The following is a 17,784-nucleotide window of genomic DNA, read 5'->3' as shown; positions in this document are numbered from 1 at the left end:
GACACAAGCATTATTGCTTTTTTTATTTTTTATTTGGCTTTTCGGTGACGGGTAATGAGCATAGCTGTAAGTAAGGCTGAGCAGTCAGCATCTTTCCAAACATACTGTAAAGACGGTGGTGAAGATTCTCAGTCATCCAGGACATGATGAATTCAAAAAGAGTTGTTTTTGTATTGAACGCTTTTTGAATACTGTAAAGACTTTAATCTTAAATGTTTTTTTTAATGTGTGTGACAGGAAGCGCTGGAGTTTCATGTCAGAGACATGCCAGCAACTGTATCATCAAAAGAATCTCCAGTTTCCTCAGCAAGGCCAACAGAGTCTCAGGAAATGAGTAATTATGATTTTTAAATGTTATTTAGCTGTATAACAGTATGTTTTACATTGCCACCCAGGTATTTTCTGTTTGAATGAAGAGTGGTGTAAATGGGTGTGTAAGAACATTTCTGTGGTCTCTCAGTGGAGGCGAATCCAGAGACTGTGGAGGAGAAGATGGTTCAACTGGAGTCTTTGCTGCTGAATGATCTGAGTGTTTTCAAACATAGACAGGTCATCCATCCTGTGCTGCAGGAGGGTGAGTTCACACAAACACCTAAACATGTGGGAAAACAACGTAAATGTATGCTGTATGTTTGACTCGTGTTCATTTTTTAGTGGGTTTGAAGTTGAGTGCTTTAGATCCCACAATGCCCATTGACTTGAACTATCTGGGGGTTTGTCTGCCACTACCTTCTCCATTCCTGCCTGAACAAAGCAGTACAGCTCCATCTTCTGCTGGTGAGTTGGATCGTTCGTGACTCTGCACACTTGGTTTTCTTTTTTGTTTTTTTGAATGGGTTCATGTTCTGCGAAAGCTTTGTGAACCAAAATAGTTTGGCATTTAATTTTAAAAACACTGATGCCAAAATGAACTCAATTTATTTTATTTTTTTAGGCAGGTTATATACAAACTGTTGAGACTAGGCCATCTCTTCAACACCAAAAATACAATATACATTTGTCTTCATACAGGCTTAAACAAAAATAAAACCACAAAAGAGCTCTATTTAAGAAATTACGGGGGAGAGGGTGATCCCCAGAAAACCATCTTATCACCAGCAAACTGTTTTTTTCCACAATGGGAGTGTGATGGTTATTGAACTCCAGTTTGTGGCTCCTCGGACTGAAAAAGTCCTTTGGATGAAGGATGAAACATCTCAGCAAAAAATAAGAAACCATCCAGATGACCTGACTAAACATTGTTGGATTTGTGCCTGAATTATTGACCATGAACTTTGGTCTATTTAAGAAAGTTAACAATAGGTCTCTACAGTCTTTTAAAGCTCTGAATGTTTAATTGTAGTTGAGCCATTAATTGTTCCATTATGTACACGTCTTATTTTTGGAATCTGATGTTCAATGGTTGGTGGATCGGGTTTCATCCAGTTAACCGTGATCATTTTTCTTGCCTTCATAAGAAGAACATGTATCAGAGAACTTTGATCATGGTTGAGGTGATCAGGGAACACATCAAGTAAGAAGATGAAAGGGTCAAAAGGGATTTGTATCTTCAATAATTTTTCCAGCACATCCCTGACACCTTTCCAGAAGCCCTGCACCTGGGGGCAGTCCCAAAATATGTGGGTGTGGTCACCCACAACACCACATTTGCTCCAACAGTCACCATTATCGTCACTCTCAGAAAGAAAAGTCCTAAATAGTGTTCTAAAAACCTAATTTTGCATTTTCAGACTCTTTCCAGTTCACTCCCAACTCCCCTGTGGCAACCAGAACAAATGTTCTCCCAAGAATCATTATCCAAAACGACATTTAGTTCCATTTCCCATTGCCGTTTAATGTGTTGAGTATAAAGGCTCCAGTATACTTGTGCAGACCTTTTTCTGCATGGACTCGGCGCACACGTCCGCAGAGGGTTCAGACTTCATACTCGAGCGTCCACCCTGAGCGTCTGCAGACCAGCTCCGCAGGCAAGGAGCGTTTACCTTCGGGACAAATTGTGGTCGCTGATTGGTCATTTGCTGACACCCCTACTGGATTGATTGACAGGTCTCACACACACACACACACACACAAAAAAAAAACAGAGCTGGCAGCCCCAGCGGTGTTCTGTGTTTATATGTTGTTAATAAAAAGTTCTAAAAAAAAAAAAAACAGGGAGCACTGGCCCTGCAGCCCACACATCAGACCAGTCCACCAGGAAATCTCCAGACCCTCCCGCAGCCACGCTGGAACTGATTTTAATTCACTCGTGACAAATTCCTTCATTTCTCACCATTTCAGTCATGGCTTCAATGGAGGAGGAGGAAGAAATTGCTTGCCTCTTGGCAAAAAAACCAAATCGGATCAGGGATGAAGAAGGGGAATTTAATATATTGGTGTTGCATACAAAACAGTCCATCGTGGGGCAGTTTATTGTGCGACACAGAGTATGCATACGCAGTCGTAAAAATTGAGCTTTGCATGGACATGCCCTGCGGGCATCCGTTTCAACTCTTAACACGCGGACCTCCGCGGACTCACGAACGCCCGAGTATACTGGAGGCTTTATCCGATACACCAGTCACTAGTTTTTTTTATGTCAGAAACTTATTTTTCACTGTTCCAGCATACCATTGGACCTGACTTAACCTTGTTAGATTTTTCTACCTGGATTATTGAGCATGCATCAGAACTCAATGTATAGATGGGTGTTATAGATATCTCATTAAGGGGCCGAGATGGGTTAGAGGTAGGGCAGCTGACTTGGGACCAAGAAGTCACAGGTTCAACTCCTGGCCATGCCCACATGTCATGGTGTCCTTGAGCAAGACACCTAATCCCTAATGTCTCCCCGGGTGCTTGCATAGCTACCCACTGCTCCACCTAGGTCAGGGGTGGGCAAACTTTTGGACTCGCGGGCCACACTGAGTTCTGAAATTGGAGCGAAGGGCCGGGTCCCGGAACAGATAGATGGAGTGTTTGTGTGATGTTACACCCCAGTGCAATAACAGCTGCTGGGACGCTATTAATTATGGGCGATTCTACCTTCTGCACCACTCAAGCAACCACTAAGTCAGGATTATATGATAGAACTGTGATTTTATTTACAATAGTGAAATTATTGACTTTGTGGAGTCTTACCAACTTCAGGCCCAAACAACAAACAAAACAAACCACTGTATTTTCTCTTACCTGAAGAAAAATAAAATTCACCAAACCACAAATGTCTTACCTCACTATGCTAATGGAATATAGGAGAAAACTCTAAATAAAATGGCAGCTCACCTCTACAAACTCCTCACAAAACTTTTTACAACTACAGGATCTAAAGTTGATGACAGCAGGTCAGCAGGTTGGGAATGGAAGCAGGCGTCATCCTCCTGCAGCTCCTCTATGCAGCATCACAACAGAGTACCTGCACAATAATTCACACGTTTTGGTCTTTCACTTTTTTTTTTTTTTTTTTGATAACTCACACACAATTAACGGTTTCACACACAAAGCATGAATTACAGTGATTCCTGATGGATGAAAAATAACATCCTGGTCCAGGTTTTCTTTTCACTTTATCCTGGATTCTTGTCAGCAGCCCGACATGTTTTCCACTTAAATTTGGTGATCTGTCTGTTGTGACACTGAACTTTACTCCACATAAGCTTCATTCTCTCATGACACCAGACAGTTATAAAAATCCTCTCTCCGTGTTTTTCCTTTCAGAGACTCCAGGGTCAAAAACACCTCCATTATCTCAAAACTGTTTTGTTAGTGCCGCAGATAAAAATCCATCCATCCATCCAGTAAACCGTAACTTAAAGGGCTCTCTGCCTTTTAGCTTATTTTGCTGGCCATGTTCAATCATTCAGTTCCACAAGGCGAGTCACAGTCCTGCGTGATAAACTGATTTTTTTCTAACTTATCTTGGCCCTCCGGACACAATAGACCTGCTCTGTTTTTACCATGTTTCTTTAAAAAAAAATCGCCATCGGAGAAAAGCTTGCTAGCATAGTTAGCAGTTAGTAAAGTGTACTTTTTGAAAACCGCAACAGTTTCTTGGCATAAAAACAGCTTTTGATTGGACCTCAGTGAAACAATATGTTGTTGTCCATTTCATTTTAAACACTCAGCACTCATGGTACACTTTTCTTTGATAAACATGTTTTTACAGACAAGTTTTTAGGGCAAAGTAAAAATAAAAGCGTAGAAGAAGAAATTCTCCACTGTTAATTTGCCTGTAATACACGCCAGTTTCTGTAGTGCACCTCTACTGGGGAAATGCTGGAACTACAGGTAAAACGACATCAGTTTTTTTTCCTATTAAATTCAGTTTTTTAAATATAATTTGAACCAGTGGCGATTTTAACTTTTTTTGAGGGGTGCATAAGCACCCCTGAAAAATAAAGTATACATTTATTTATTTATTTATTTATTTATTTATTATTTTTTTTTAAATTGACCAAATTTTGGACAATTTCGGCGGGCCATTTAAAAAGCCCAATGGGCCGTATATGGCCCGTGGGCCGGGGTTTGCCCATGCCTGACCTAGATATATCTCAGGTGTGATGTGTTAAATGCAAAGAACTCATTTTGTCATTGTATAGAAACATACAATGACGACAACACATAACACTTTACTTACTTTGCTTTTATAATAAAGATGGCAAAAAATGTTGAGAAAAATGTAGTAATAATAATAATGTAATAAGTATATTGCACTATATACAAAGTATACAGCACAAGGGGCTGCAGTGTAGGTTGCATCAGGAAGGGCATCCGATGTAAACAAACTGCTAGATCTTTCATGTGGGTTCACTCACTGTGGTGACCCCTGACAAAGAGAGCAGCAGAAAATAAAAACCTTACTTTATTATACACAGTACAAATATTCTCTGTCAGCCATCTTGTAGCCTGTTTTGGAGTTTTCCAGCTACAGAGTGGCCGACTCTTTGAGCAGCTGCTGGAGTGGAACTTCCTCGTTCTCCTCATCCTCTTCCTTGTTATCAGATTTTGCAAGAGAGGCGCACTCAGTTTATGTAAGGCAGAGATTAAAGCGGAAAAAATATTTCTCCACCTAGAGTTTACCCTAGCGCCTCCCTCCCCCAAACACTACACATTTGTGAGATTTTTCCTGCATATATATAGAGTATGCTGTGCACATAACCTTAGTAAAAGTGCACAGTATACTGTGTACATGACCTTAGTAAAAGTACACAGTATACTGTGTACATGACCTTAGTAAAAGTAAACAGTATACTGTGTACATAACCTTAGTAAAAGTACACAGTATACTGTGTACCTTAGTAAAAGTACACAGTGTACCGTGTACATGACCTTAGTAAAAGTACACATTATACTGTGTACATGACCTTAGTAAAAGTATACAGTAAGCGTTCTCTGATGGAGTTAAAGTTGTAGGAAGAAAACCTGCAGCATCAAGACCAACATCTTTCTGGAGGAAGAGTCACAGTAGTTACCTCTCAGTAGGATTCTAAATATCAAGTTTATCACATCCAGACACACACAACACGTTGTTGTTGTTGTTGTTGTTGTCGTTGTTGCTAAAATATTACAATGAACTGAATTTTGCAGATATTTATGAAAAATTACAAACTTCTGAGAATTTTGTGAGTTTGGGAGGATATTAAAACAGACATGTTTTTGTTTTAATTTGGGACATGAATATTCATCTTTTAGTATTCATATTGTTTTATTATAAGAACTAAAGCAGCAGACGCAGCCTCTGTCACCATGAGAGAGACCAACAGTTTGAGCTCGCTCCTGCAGTGGCGCTGTTTCCTTTGAGGACCAGAAGTTTAGTCACACGAAGCTGCACACATCTGCACAATGAGGACGATGCTCTGAACATAGTAACATTTAATTTAAAAAAATTAGATTTTAGATACAAAAGTCCCGGGGAGGTAGGAGTGCAGTGTGGGGGGTATTTCAGTTCTGGCATCTCCCCCAGCTGCAGTGAATTGGTCATGTGTGAACACATACGTTTAATACATAGCCATTTATTAACTTATTACATATCATCTTTAGTTAGGGTAGAGAGGTGTCCTCCTTAGATTATAGTCCAGGACACAGTAACTGGTGCCCTCACCTGCAGTCTGTCTCTAAGCTGGGAACACTTTGATCACCTGCCATGCATCAGACAACACAACCCACCTACTCTGCTCTGATTGGCTCAAACTGTGGCTCTGGTTCTCTTGTTGAAAGCAGCGTTGGATGAATGTCTGCTTCATCATTAGATTAGATGGTTTTTAAAAGACCACAACAAAACATGTTTTCCCCTTTCGTTTTTACAGATGATAAAAATCTGCCATGACGATGGAGAACTTTAATCCATGTCTATTTCACTTAGGTCCACCGGACAACCTCGAGGCGAGATCTGGTTGCCTGAGACAAAAAACAATTTGTCTCAGGCAACCAGAAACCGCTTATGTCAACGCATACTAATAGATTATGACTTTAATACTAAAACCTGCTCATAAATGTATTACTCTAGAGTTGTGGAATTAATAATTGATATAATGTGAATCCTGCTGTAAATGATTAAGTTCAGAGGGAAACCATTAAATCAAAATATATTGAATCCATTTAGGAGAAATCTGTTTATTCTGACTGGATTAATGAGCTAATGACTATGTCCTAAATCAACTCCATGTTGAAACATTTCATTCTGTGTTCATGTTCACTATGTTATAGATCTTCACACATCAATTCTGCAATACACAAATATTCTAGCAGAAATATTAAGACTTTCTAAAAGGAAGTGCTTCAGGCTGCACTGGGCTGAAGTCACAGTCGGCTTTTTGCAAACAATACACGAGTGGAAAAACAGGTGTTTCAGTTGAAATGTTTCCGAGAATAAAAGATAAAATAACAAAAAACAAAAATGCCGATCAATGTCGTCTAATAAAAACTGATGTTTTGAACCACTTTGGCATGGCTGCCTCCGAGGAGTTGATTGGGAAGAGGGCAGGCCCTAGAAACCATCTTATCACCAGCAAACTGTTTTTTTTTCCCCACTATGGGAGTGTACTGCTTGTGGGACTCAGTTTGTTTGTGGCTCCTCAGACTGATGAAGTCCTTTGGATGAAGGACGAAATGTCTCAGCAAAAACCGTCCAGATGACCTAACTGAACATCGTTGGATTTTTACCTGGATTATTGAGCATGAACTTTGATGCTGTCTAATACATTTACTCTTTGCAACATATACAGAAGTCCCTTGTTTATTGTGGGGATTCAGTTCCGAGCCCTCCCCCCCAATTTTCTAAACTCTTAAACCTTTAAAAATATATATATATTTGTCTTAAATGGGTACTCATTAGAGAAGATGAAGATGAAGAAGACATGGAGATGAAGAGTTAGCTGTCCGGTGATGACGACGAAGGTGATGAAGATGAGACGAAACCAGGTGCTTTGGCTTCGTCCTTCATAATAAAAGTGCGAGATGGCGTGCTTTTCCAGGACAGGCCCGTTTCGTCCACGTTAAAAACTTGTTCAAACCTGTACGAGTCATGGGTGTCACTGGTGCCCATATCAGCCATCACTGTGTGAGAGGCGGGGAACAACAGGTTTCCAGTCCATCACAGACAAATAATTCAAAATATATAAATATAAAAGTAAACAGACTTCAGCCTACCATAGTATATTAACCTTTTAACTCAATAAAATACAGACCAGTTATTTTTAACCATATTTCTCTAACATTTGTTATATTTTCAAAACTTAATCTAATATGAAATATACAGACTTCAGTCTTAACTATATTGATTCAAATTTAGTAAATCTTTAACAAAATTTCAAAACCTGTGCAAGTTTGCACAAAAACCTCTTCTGAACTGTAATAATTTATAAACCATAAACTGTATCATTTAGAACTGGCTCCAGGTGATGTGTCTCATCTGTCCTCTCCAACCTGTTAAAAAGACAAATTACATAAAGTTTGTTGTACAACTTGTCTATAAGTTTTAGTATAATATGAGAAATAACAGTTACTTTTGAGCTGCAGCTGCATCAGAGCTTCTCCCATTTGTTGTTTCATGGTGAAGTTGTGATGCTGCTTTATTGCAAAAAAAGCCAAAAAACAACTCTACATGAAGGAATAATGTGAATTTAATTCCATCGTATTAAAATAAACCTGAACCCCTCACCTTCCACTGAGCTGTCTGATCGTAAATCCTTTGTGATGTAGCTGGAGATGGAGAGGGAACTCTTCACAGCCTTTGGAGAAACCTGGAAGTTTGTTGCAGAGTTCGCTGGTCGGCTGCTTCGCTTTCATCTTCCATGCATTTTGTCGTATTTCCAAAATACTGTCCTGCAATTTTATTTTACGCTTCTTGTAAACACCTGTGCTCTTGTGAAGCTCTGTTTTCCCCTGGAACATTGTAGGACCTGGAATGATTTTTAAAGACGAAGCAGCGGGTTGAATCGCGTTGTCCTCCATGCTAGCAGGCTCCATTCAGATAGAGGGAGCTGGCTAACTAGCTTGCTGTACGGTGGCCTAAACGGCTCAGTTCTATGGCGGCCAAACGGGGAGTAGGAGCGGAAAAAGTACAAAACTTGAATGCATTTTAAAATCGATTTATGGGCCTTTAGAAACGATTCAGAATCGCCAGGACTAAGAATCTAGATTCATCGAAAAATCTATTTTTTTTTTTCTGCACCCCCAAAACTACTGTACCTCAGCTCTGGTTAGGCTCTGATTTCTGTAATTAACGCAGCAGCTGAACAGTGTGGGTAAAAGATCCTAAAATCATGATTTCCTGCAGTCAAATTGGAGCATTTGTAGATGGTTTAGAAACTGATTAAATCTGGACTTTCAAGACTGATCGTCATTGCTTTAAAGGATTAAGGAAGCCTTTTTATGTTGAGTACTTTGTGAAGTGTTAACTGGGTTTATGCGGTTGGTGTCTTTATTTTACAGATGAGGGATTACCTTTTATCTCCAGAACTGGAAAGACAAGTGACATGACTAAAATAAAGGGATGGAGAAACAAGTTTACAAAGAGCCATGAAACATCAGCTTCTAATTGTAATGGTAAGATTTGTCGTCTTGTAGCTTCGGGATCATTTTTATCAGGGATTAGTGCAGCTGTTCTATAATTACTGAAAGATTACCTAAACTGAAACCAGACTCAAGATATTTGTTGTTTTTATTATTCTTCTGTAATAAATAAAATGTTCTGTTTTTTTGTTTTTGTTTTATCCCCTAAAGAATCTCCAAAGAACCTGTCTGCCTTCTGCAGCAACATGTTGGATGAGTACTTGGAAAGTGAAGCTCAGCAAATCAGTGATCGAGCTGCTGCCTTCTCCTTGAACCTGGAGGACTCTGTGTCCTATCAGCTGCCAGCCAAGAGTTCAAGCTACGTAAAGACCCTGGATAGCGTACTCAAGCATCGAAACGGCGCATTCAAAATCCCAGAAAGGCCTTGCAGACCGTGCCCCCTTTCTCGCAAACCCCTACTTTATTCGTCTCTGAGGTCACAGGCTTCCCATCTGAGCAGCCCCCAACGACAAAATCCAGCTGAGCCTCAGTCTAGATCTTCAGTCACGCACCCGGACTCCTCCTCTGGATGTAGTTACAACAGCTACACTTCACAAAGGTGCGTTTGTTTCTGATTTATCTTGTTAGTTCTAAACATTTAGTCCCTTTTGTGTGTTGTCATCATATCGTTGGGGACCGCAGTTTGTATTATTGTGTGTGTGGTATCAAGGTTCTCCAGCATAACTTGCTACCAAACACGAAGATCTTCAGAAACACAAAGTTAAAAATAAATAAAGCAATAAAAACTTATCAAACAAAGTTAAGTCAGGTCCTCTGGACAGATAAAAAAAAAAAGTTGTTAAAACATTTCGTCTTTTATCCAAAAGACCTTCAATCTGAGGAGCTGCATTAAACTCAGTTTTATAAATAGCCCCTTCTCATAGTGGATCAACCAGTTTGCTGGTGACATTCAGAACTAGCTGTTCACATGATCAAGGAGGACCATCAGCCTAACAATTGATTAAGCCCCCAGTATACTGCTGCGTACGTCCGTTCACGCGTACGTACGCGTGTACTATACACAGAGGGTTCAGACATGATACTCCAGCGTACACCCCAAGCAGCTGCAGAGCAGCTTCACAAACAAGGGGCGTTTACCTTCGGGACAAATTGAGGTCGCCGATTGGTCATTTGCTGACACGCCTACTAGATTGATTGACAGGTCAGGGGGGAAAAAAGAGCGCTGGCAGCCTCAGCCACAGCGGTGTTCTTTGTTTATATGTTGCTAATAAAAAGATCTTAAAAAAAAAAACAGGGAGCGCTGGCTCTACAGCCCACACATCAGAGCAGCCCACCAGGAAATCTCCAGATCCTCCCGCAGCCACACTGGACCTGAGTTTAATTTGCTCGTGACAAATTCCTCCATTTCTCACCATTTCAGTCATGGCATTAATGGAGGAGGAAGAGATCACTGCCTCTTGGCAAAAAAAGAAAAGGCCAGATCAGAGATGAAGAAGGGGAATTTAATACATTGGTGTCGCATACAAAACAGTCCGTCGCTGGGCAGTTTATTGTGCGACATCGCGTACACGAATGCGGTCGTAAAAATTGAGCTTTGCACGGACATGCCGTGGGGGTTATGCTCGTACCTCCGCGTACGTACGTGCGCACCTCTGTGTATGGAGTATACTGGGGGTTTAAGTGCCCTGATGGCCACTGGCTATTCACAGGGGGCTGAGCGATACTAGCAAGAACAGTATTGTAAAGAAGGGGACAAGTGGACATGGAGGCCTCCTTCCCTGTTTAATGATGGACGTTTCTCTTCACAAAGTTGACTTCCTCTACTCCTCTCTCAAACCAGCATTTCTCTCTATCAAGGATGTGAACATCTTCATCCCTGAAAGAGTGACCACTGCCTGCAGATGGGCATAAATTGCAGAATCCTGGCCTGATGGTGTTGCTCTTCTGTGCTGGTCCATCCTTTTGGCCAGTGGCTGTTTAGTTTCCCCGATGTAAGACTGATCACAGCCCTCCTGACACTGAACAGTATACACAACATTACTCTGTTTGTGCCGGGGTACTGGATCTTTGGGATGGTTCATCTCAAATATACATTGCTCAAAAAAATAAAGGGAACACCTAAACAAAAGAATGTAACTCCAAATCAGTTTGTGGAATCAGTGCCACCAGTTGGGTAGTAACACTTATTGTGAATCAGTTTTACTTGTTGCTGTGCAAGTGGAACACACAACAGGTGAAATGAGAGGCAATTAGCAAGACCCCTATAAGAGTGATTCTGCAGGTGGTGACCACAGGTCATTTCTCTGTTCTCATCCTCTCTGGTTGAACTTTTAGTCACTTTTTCATTTTGTCAGTGCTGTCACGCATAGAGGCATCTCGAGGCGTTTTTTTACAGTCCACTGAAGTTGCTCAAGTAGTGCAGCTAATCCAAGATGGAACATCAATGCAAGCGGTGGCAAGAAGATTTGCTGTGTCTCTTAGCACATTGTCCAGAGCATGAAATAGGTACCAGGAGACAGGCCAATACACCAGGGGACATGGAGGGGGCCGTTGGAGGGCTACAACCCAACAACACGACCGCTACCTCGTCCTTTGTGCAAGGAGGAACAGGAGGTCCACTGCCAGGGCCCAACAAAATGACCTCCAGCAGGCATGTTTCTAGACCATATTCATAAACACTCTAAAAGAGCACAGAATGTCATGATCTCAACTAGGCCTGTCACAATAACAAATTTTGCTGGACGATTGTCTCGGAAATTATTGCAATAAATGATAATATTGTTTAAAATTTGACTAATTAGTAATGTTATGAATGTAATGAAGAAACGTTTGTAAATTTTAGTTTGTACTACCTTTTGACCACTGGATGGCGGTATAAAACTGAACCGAAGGATGGATAGTGAGGGAGCGAGCAGCGTGTGTCTAATAAAAATGGGAGGTAGGCCCCTTGATGTGACATGGGTTGTCTCTCCTTGTTTTTCGGTTCTCAAAATGCCGTACGCTCAGTGATTTGAGCTCTTTAGCATAGCATTTTTCACACAAAGCTTTTAATATAAAATCAATAAACAAGTTCTCATCTTCTTTTTGCAGTGGAAAAACAACTTTTTACACGAAGGCACGGGTTTCGACCGTGAATTTTGGAGCTTTGACAAGACGGAGGTTTTTTCCCGAAGTCGCCCTGTTAGCTCAGCTGGTAGCTTAGCTTCTCGGCTTAGCTGCATTTAACGATCCAAAAACCGATTTTGAACGGTTAAAACAGATTTTAAAGAGAAAGGAGAAAGGGAGAGGTCGGTGAAGAGCACCAGAGTTGAGCTTTTTGTCATCCAGTGTCTTCAGTAGAAAAAGAGAGACGCGAAGAATCGATAAAGACGATAAATGAAAATTAGGTAGATCATTTTCATTTATCTGTGGTTTTGGAGCTGTGATTTCAACCAGTCTGGTCTTTCCTTTTGCTTCAGGTTATTGACAAACCAAGCGGGGATCTGTAATACGTCTGCACAAAGGCTGGGTCAGGACCAGGTGTGGCCACAGAATGCTTCAAACCTCTTCAAGGATCAGTTTAAACTGTCATTTCTGGAGACCGGAGCCTTGAACCAGGGCCTGAGCAGAACCCAGTTGACTCCAGAACGACTAACAACGGCTCTGTCTGCAGTTCTGACTAATCAGGTATGCTTTTACTCTGAAAAATAAAGTGTTTACCAGCTTTGTGTACCTGAAGTAACCAAATATTCTGTCTTTAATCAGACACCACCCCATCAGCTCTTAAGTTCACCTCCGCTGCCACCTGCCGATGCGGGACCTGAATGTGGCCAAGAGTTCTGCAGACTGGGTTGTGTGTGCTCCAGCCTCCAGCATCGGGAAAAAGAACGTGTCCACTGCAAACGGCCCGAGTGCATGTTTGACTGTACCTGCTCTGACAGTAAGATCACCAAACAGTTTAATCTGGGAGAGACTGAGGAACAGACCCAGTCTGCTACTATTGCTCCCTGTCAAAAGGCAAAACGTAATGTATTTGTCTGTGTGTGTGTGTTAGCAAAATATCTCACAAACTAGGGGATGGATTTAAAGAAATTTTGAGCAAGTAATCATTAGACGTGTATCTACAACTGATGAACGTTTGGAGTCAAATCAGTTCAAGATGGCTGCCACCGCTAGTCAACCTTAGAAGAAAAAAGAAGTCTGCGACACAGATATTACAATAAAAACAAATAAAAAAACAGATACACTTACAGATATTGAGCTAACAATTGTTTTAGGAGTAGCTGAGAGTCAATCCCAGCACATACTCTGAGCTCTTACAGATTGTGCTCAATCTCGTATCACCCAACAAAACAAGTCCCCGAGGCTCAATGGGATTAACATGTCTAAATAAAAGTTGAATGAATGAATGAAAACAATTTTTTTTTCCAACATTTATCCAAAAAGCCTAAAATTATCTTCATTTAAACATTCCTTCAGGGAATAATTATCAAATTTAATTTATTTACTCTATTTGTGACTTTATTGTAAAGGCCCAAGTCACAGCATGCTTTCGTTTTAATACAGTATACCTCTCTATTATAGTTTTTTTTACTCCTACAGATCTAATGATCTTTTTTGTTTTAGTTTTGTTGTTTTTTCTGTTTTCTGGCTTTTTATATCTAATTGACTTCTAAAACGTTAACACAAGGCTTTTTGTCCCTCCCCAGTTACGACCCACATGGAGCCGACAGCCCAGTCTCGCCTGGGTTTCAGTGCTACTAAACTGTGGAAACTCAACACTTGTGATCCAGATCCAGATTCACTTAATGTTCCTAAAAGTCAAAAATCTTTGGTCCCACCAAAAGTCCCAAAACGCTGTGCGTCCAATCCACCGCCACCGGTAAAATAAAGTTTTTCTTGAAATATATTTATTTAAGGTGCGATGTATAGTTTTGTTCCGTCTCTTTCTTATCGTCTTTAATTGAAATCCTAATTTCAGATACGTGAAGAGGATAAGGATCCCGTGTACAGGTACCTGGAGAGCAAGATGACCTGCGCTCGTGTTAGAGCGGTCAACAGCCAGCCTCCTCCTTTGCTCACCTTGGAGTCTGAGCTCTCTGCTGCTAATCTTGGACCAAAGGATGCAACAAAACCCCTCAACTTATCTCACAACGTATCTAAAAACAGACCTGTATTGATAAGTTATAAAGCAGGTAATGAAAATGACTCAGTCTTATCTGTTTCATTCTAGTTTTTTAAGATATTCATTTCTGTTCATCTTCTTTGTCCCCTCAGAAGGACAATGTTCTCAGGAAAACGCATTTAGTGAAAAAGAAACTAGGAAGCAGATCCAGATACGCTCACTGTGTCAGTGGAAGAGGGACCGTAAAATGGTCCTGGAAGGTTTGTGTGAACGAATGAATCGGAATCGGCTTTGTCAGCGTTTCTTCATTGGACCTTACTGCATCGTCCCGGTCACTAAAGTCACCCTGCAGAAACCCAGCGGCTCACTCATCACCTACAGAGTGCGCTCACCTTTCTTGTCCATAAATGTTACCTAACAGGAATATTACTATAAATACTTTACAGAGTATTATAGTGTGTACATTTGTTTCAAGTTTGTACTAAATTAAATTTGTTCTCCACGTGCTCCTAGGTCCAGATCAGTAAACCAACCCATGTCAGTGACTGTGAAGCAGAAGACAACTCTGAGTATGACTATAACAGTGATGAGAGTGTTGATGCAGAGGAGGAAGATGAGCTGGTTGAGGATCCAGAGCTGTGGTACGGCGTCACGCCCTTCCTGAGAGGCGCAGTACCTGCCGGCTCTCTGAGTGCTAGGAAAAGACCCATCGGCTACAAAGCAACTGGACTTGTGGAGGTATCTTTTAAAAGAACCATAACAAAAAAAAAAAAAAAACCTACCTCAGCGTGAAAACTGTTTAGTCAAAAAAATTACAGCGGCAAGAAAACTAGGGAATTGGTGGTTTTGTTGAGTTGAAATAAAAAACGATTATTTTAATATTAATTATATTCACTAGGACTGGGCGACATGGACCAAAATTAATATTTTGATATTTTAAGATAAATATCGATATACAATTTATATCTCAATTTTTTTTTCTTTCCATAAAGTAATAAAAATATATTTCTGAGTTGAAGCTTTGTCTCAGTTGTCACACAGCCACATTTATTAGTAAACAGCTGTAACTACAAAATAAATGTAAAAAAAAACCCCATATATTTAGGTTTGTTTTTGTAGACATTTATTTACATATATTAAATAATAATACGCTTCAGCTGTGCCACCTTTACGACGTTGGTAAGCGTGTGTGAACTGCAGCGAAGTTGGAGCTACAGTAGTCCCTAGATTATTCCACACCCCCACGCGATGGGTGAAAAACGGCCAAGTAGGAACATTGTATTTATTTTAGTATTTATATATATTTTAAGGCTTTATAAACCCATCACACACTCTTCCGGTGTTCTAAACTCTTAAACCTATTTTAATAACATACGCATATGTACTGTACAGTACTGCAAAATTTTACTCACCAGCTCTGCAGAACAGTAGCGAGCTCGGTTCCGGTTCTGCAGACCTACCCTGCACCGATGAAGCCCACCACCCCATTCAGGTTGATGTGCGCGTGGACAATTGAGCTTCAGGATTATTTGTGACTTTCCTGCCTGTTCTGTGAGCTCAATAGATTGTTACTTCTGTCTTTGTGTTGCAAAACTTTCCCTCCATTTGGGCAAAAAGCAGCAGCTGGAGGCACTGTTGGCTTCTGGGTAGTGTAGTTCTTTTGACTGGCGATACAGCCATCTATTATCTTTTACCCGCTTCTTCCTTTTTTGGGTCGCGAGGGGCACTGGTGCCCATGTTCAGCTATCACTATGCACAAAAGTCGAACCGCGAAATATCGAGGGACTACTGTATTTTTAAACTACAGCGATCCAGTTTAGTCCTTACTGGGACCAGCCAATAATCAGCATCATGTTGGGATTTAACTCTTGGCTACTGTTCAGTGATCCAGGGTTCCTGCACAGATTTGAAGTCTAGGATTGAATTAGTGTTTTCCAGGTCTGATAAGTATCGAAACGAGTATGGGGGGGGAGGAGGGAGTTTCTTTTAAGATATTGTTGCTTATTTCATTAAAAATAAATAAATAAAATTCAATTAAATAAATTACGTTTCTTCGGCTGCTCCCTTCTTCAGGGGCCTTGAGCAAACTCCCATGAAAGGTTTGACTATTTGTTTATGCCTAACGCAACCTGGGCTCGAACCTGCAGCGTCAGGGTTACAAGACCGCGGCACTGACCAAGCTACTGCAGCCCCAAATAAAATAAAATAAAATAAACCTAAATTTTCTGGAAGTATTTTTCACACTGAAGCTTCCTCATATTTCTTTCTTTGGTTTTACCACTAGAGCTGAGAACTTGCAGAAATAGAAATGGGCAAAAACTGTTCATTCTTTGTTGTCTACTATTTATATAAAAAAATCAACTACAATGACTTTAATCAGAGCTTACACTCGTGTTTAACTGTAGATATTAAATATAAATACATGTTTTGTCAGTTTAGCATGCTGGAGTGAGTGTAATGTGTAAAATCCTGATCAGAAATATTTTGTCTAGGAAAAAAAACAGAACTATTATCTGTAGTAATGTCTCAAATTTTGATTATTATTGTTTTTATTCAATTTAAAATAATTTAAGGAACAAACATAAGCATACACATAAAAACTACCAATTACAATAAATGTATGTATATTTTGATTTACAAAAGACTAATAATTGACAGAATATTTGAGTCTGTAAACAAGTGAAAAGTGTAGAAACGTTGACTATCTGCAGCTGGTAAGTCTTTTTCTACAACTTTTCCATAGAATCCTACTTTTAAATGGCCCAAGTGTCTCTTGAAGTTCTCTAATGAAAGTGAAGTTTTGTAAAACTTTAATGTTTTTGGTTGCATCCAGCTACATTAACAGAAAAGCATATTTTTCAATAAATGCTCATTTTTACATTCGTTGAACTTCATAATATATTTTTGTTTTTAGGTTAATGGCAAACACTATAATTATGCCAGACTGGCTCTTGGAAACATTGGCTCTCTGCATCCAGCTAACCGCCTCGCGGCCTACGTCATTGGCCGACTACCCGGTCCCAGTAGGCTTTCTCAAACGGGCTCTCAGAACCAAGGCTCAGTGATCAAAACCAACGCTGCAAGATCTGTTCCTGCAAACGCTGCCTCCACAGGTGTCCCTCCAGCTGGCACTGAAAAGACCCAGAAGACAAGTTTACAACCTGCAGGTACACCATGTGGTGTCTCAGCACAAACATTTTGTTTTAAACGTCCTAAACAAGAAAACATGATTCAACAAGCTAACGATTATCATCGTACAAGCCAGCAAATGACTAAATATGTATTCTTCAGACATGTTGGAAATGCTCATTTGGCAGGATTTATATATTTTAAATGTGCATTCACTCATTTTTAAAATAAAAATGAGTGAATGCACCTTTATCCTGATGCATGCTCAATAATCCAGGTAGAAAAATCCAAAAAAGTTCAATCTGGTCCTCTGGACATTCAAAAAAAACAAAACAATGCAAATCAACAAAAAAATGTAGAAACGTTTCGTCTCTCATCTGAGAGACTTCCTCAGTCTGAGGTGCTGTTTTCAGCTCAGTCTCTTAAATAGCACCTTCTCAGAGTGGATCAATCAGTTTTGCTGCTGACAACCAAAACCAGCTGATCACATGCTCAAGAAGGACCATCAGCCTAACAATGGATCATTAGCACACTGATGGCTGTTTACTGTTCACAGAGGG

The 17,784-nt window shown here is 40.3% G+C and overlaps 1 protein-coding gene and 2 long non-coding RNA genes across 3 annotated transcripts in view; all 3 read left to right on the top strand.

The window, feature by feature from the left end:
• Positions 1–17,784, top strand: part of fermt1 (FERM domain containing kindlin 1) — a gene marked incomplete at its 5' end in the record, with an annotated part of 928,370 nt that overhangs the window by 237,789 nt on the left and 672,797 nt on the right.
• On the top strand, positions 735–9,610 carry LOC119418483. The gene is made up of 3 exons (XR_005187199.1): positions 735–777; positions 8,911–9,024; positions 9,202–9,610. It is a non-coding gene; the product is annotated as an uncharacterized LOC119418483 (long non-coding RNA).
• LOC119418484 lies at positions 12,547–13,769 on the top strand. Its single transcript, XR_005187200.1, has 3 exons — positions 12,547–12,657; positions 12,736–12,910; positions 13,680–13,769. It is a non-coding gene; the product is annotated as an uncharacterized LOC119418484 (long non-coding RNA).

The sequence above is a fragment of the Nematolebias whitei genome, chromosome 12, assembly GCF_014905685.2.
Source record: "Nematolebias whitei isolate Nwh7 chromosome 12, NemWhi1, whole genome shotgun sequence".
Lineage (NCBI taxonomy): Eukaryota > Metazoa > Chordata > Actinopteri > Cyprinodontiformes > Rivulidae > Nematolebias > Nematolebias whitei.
The sequence above is the reverse complement of the archived record's forward strand: the minus strand, read 5'-3'. Positions and strand labels throughout refer to the sequence as shown.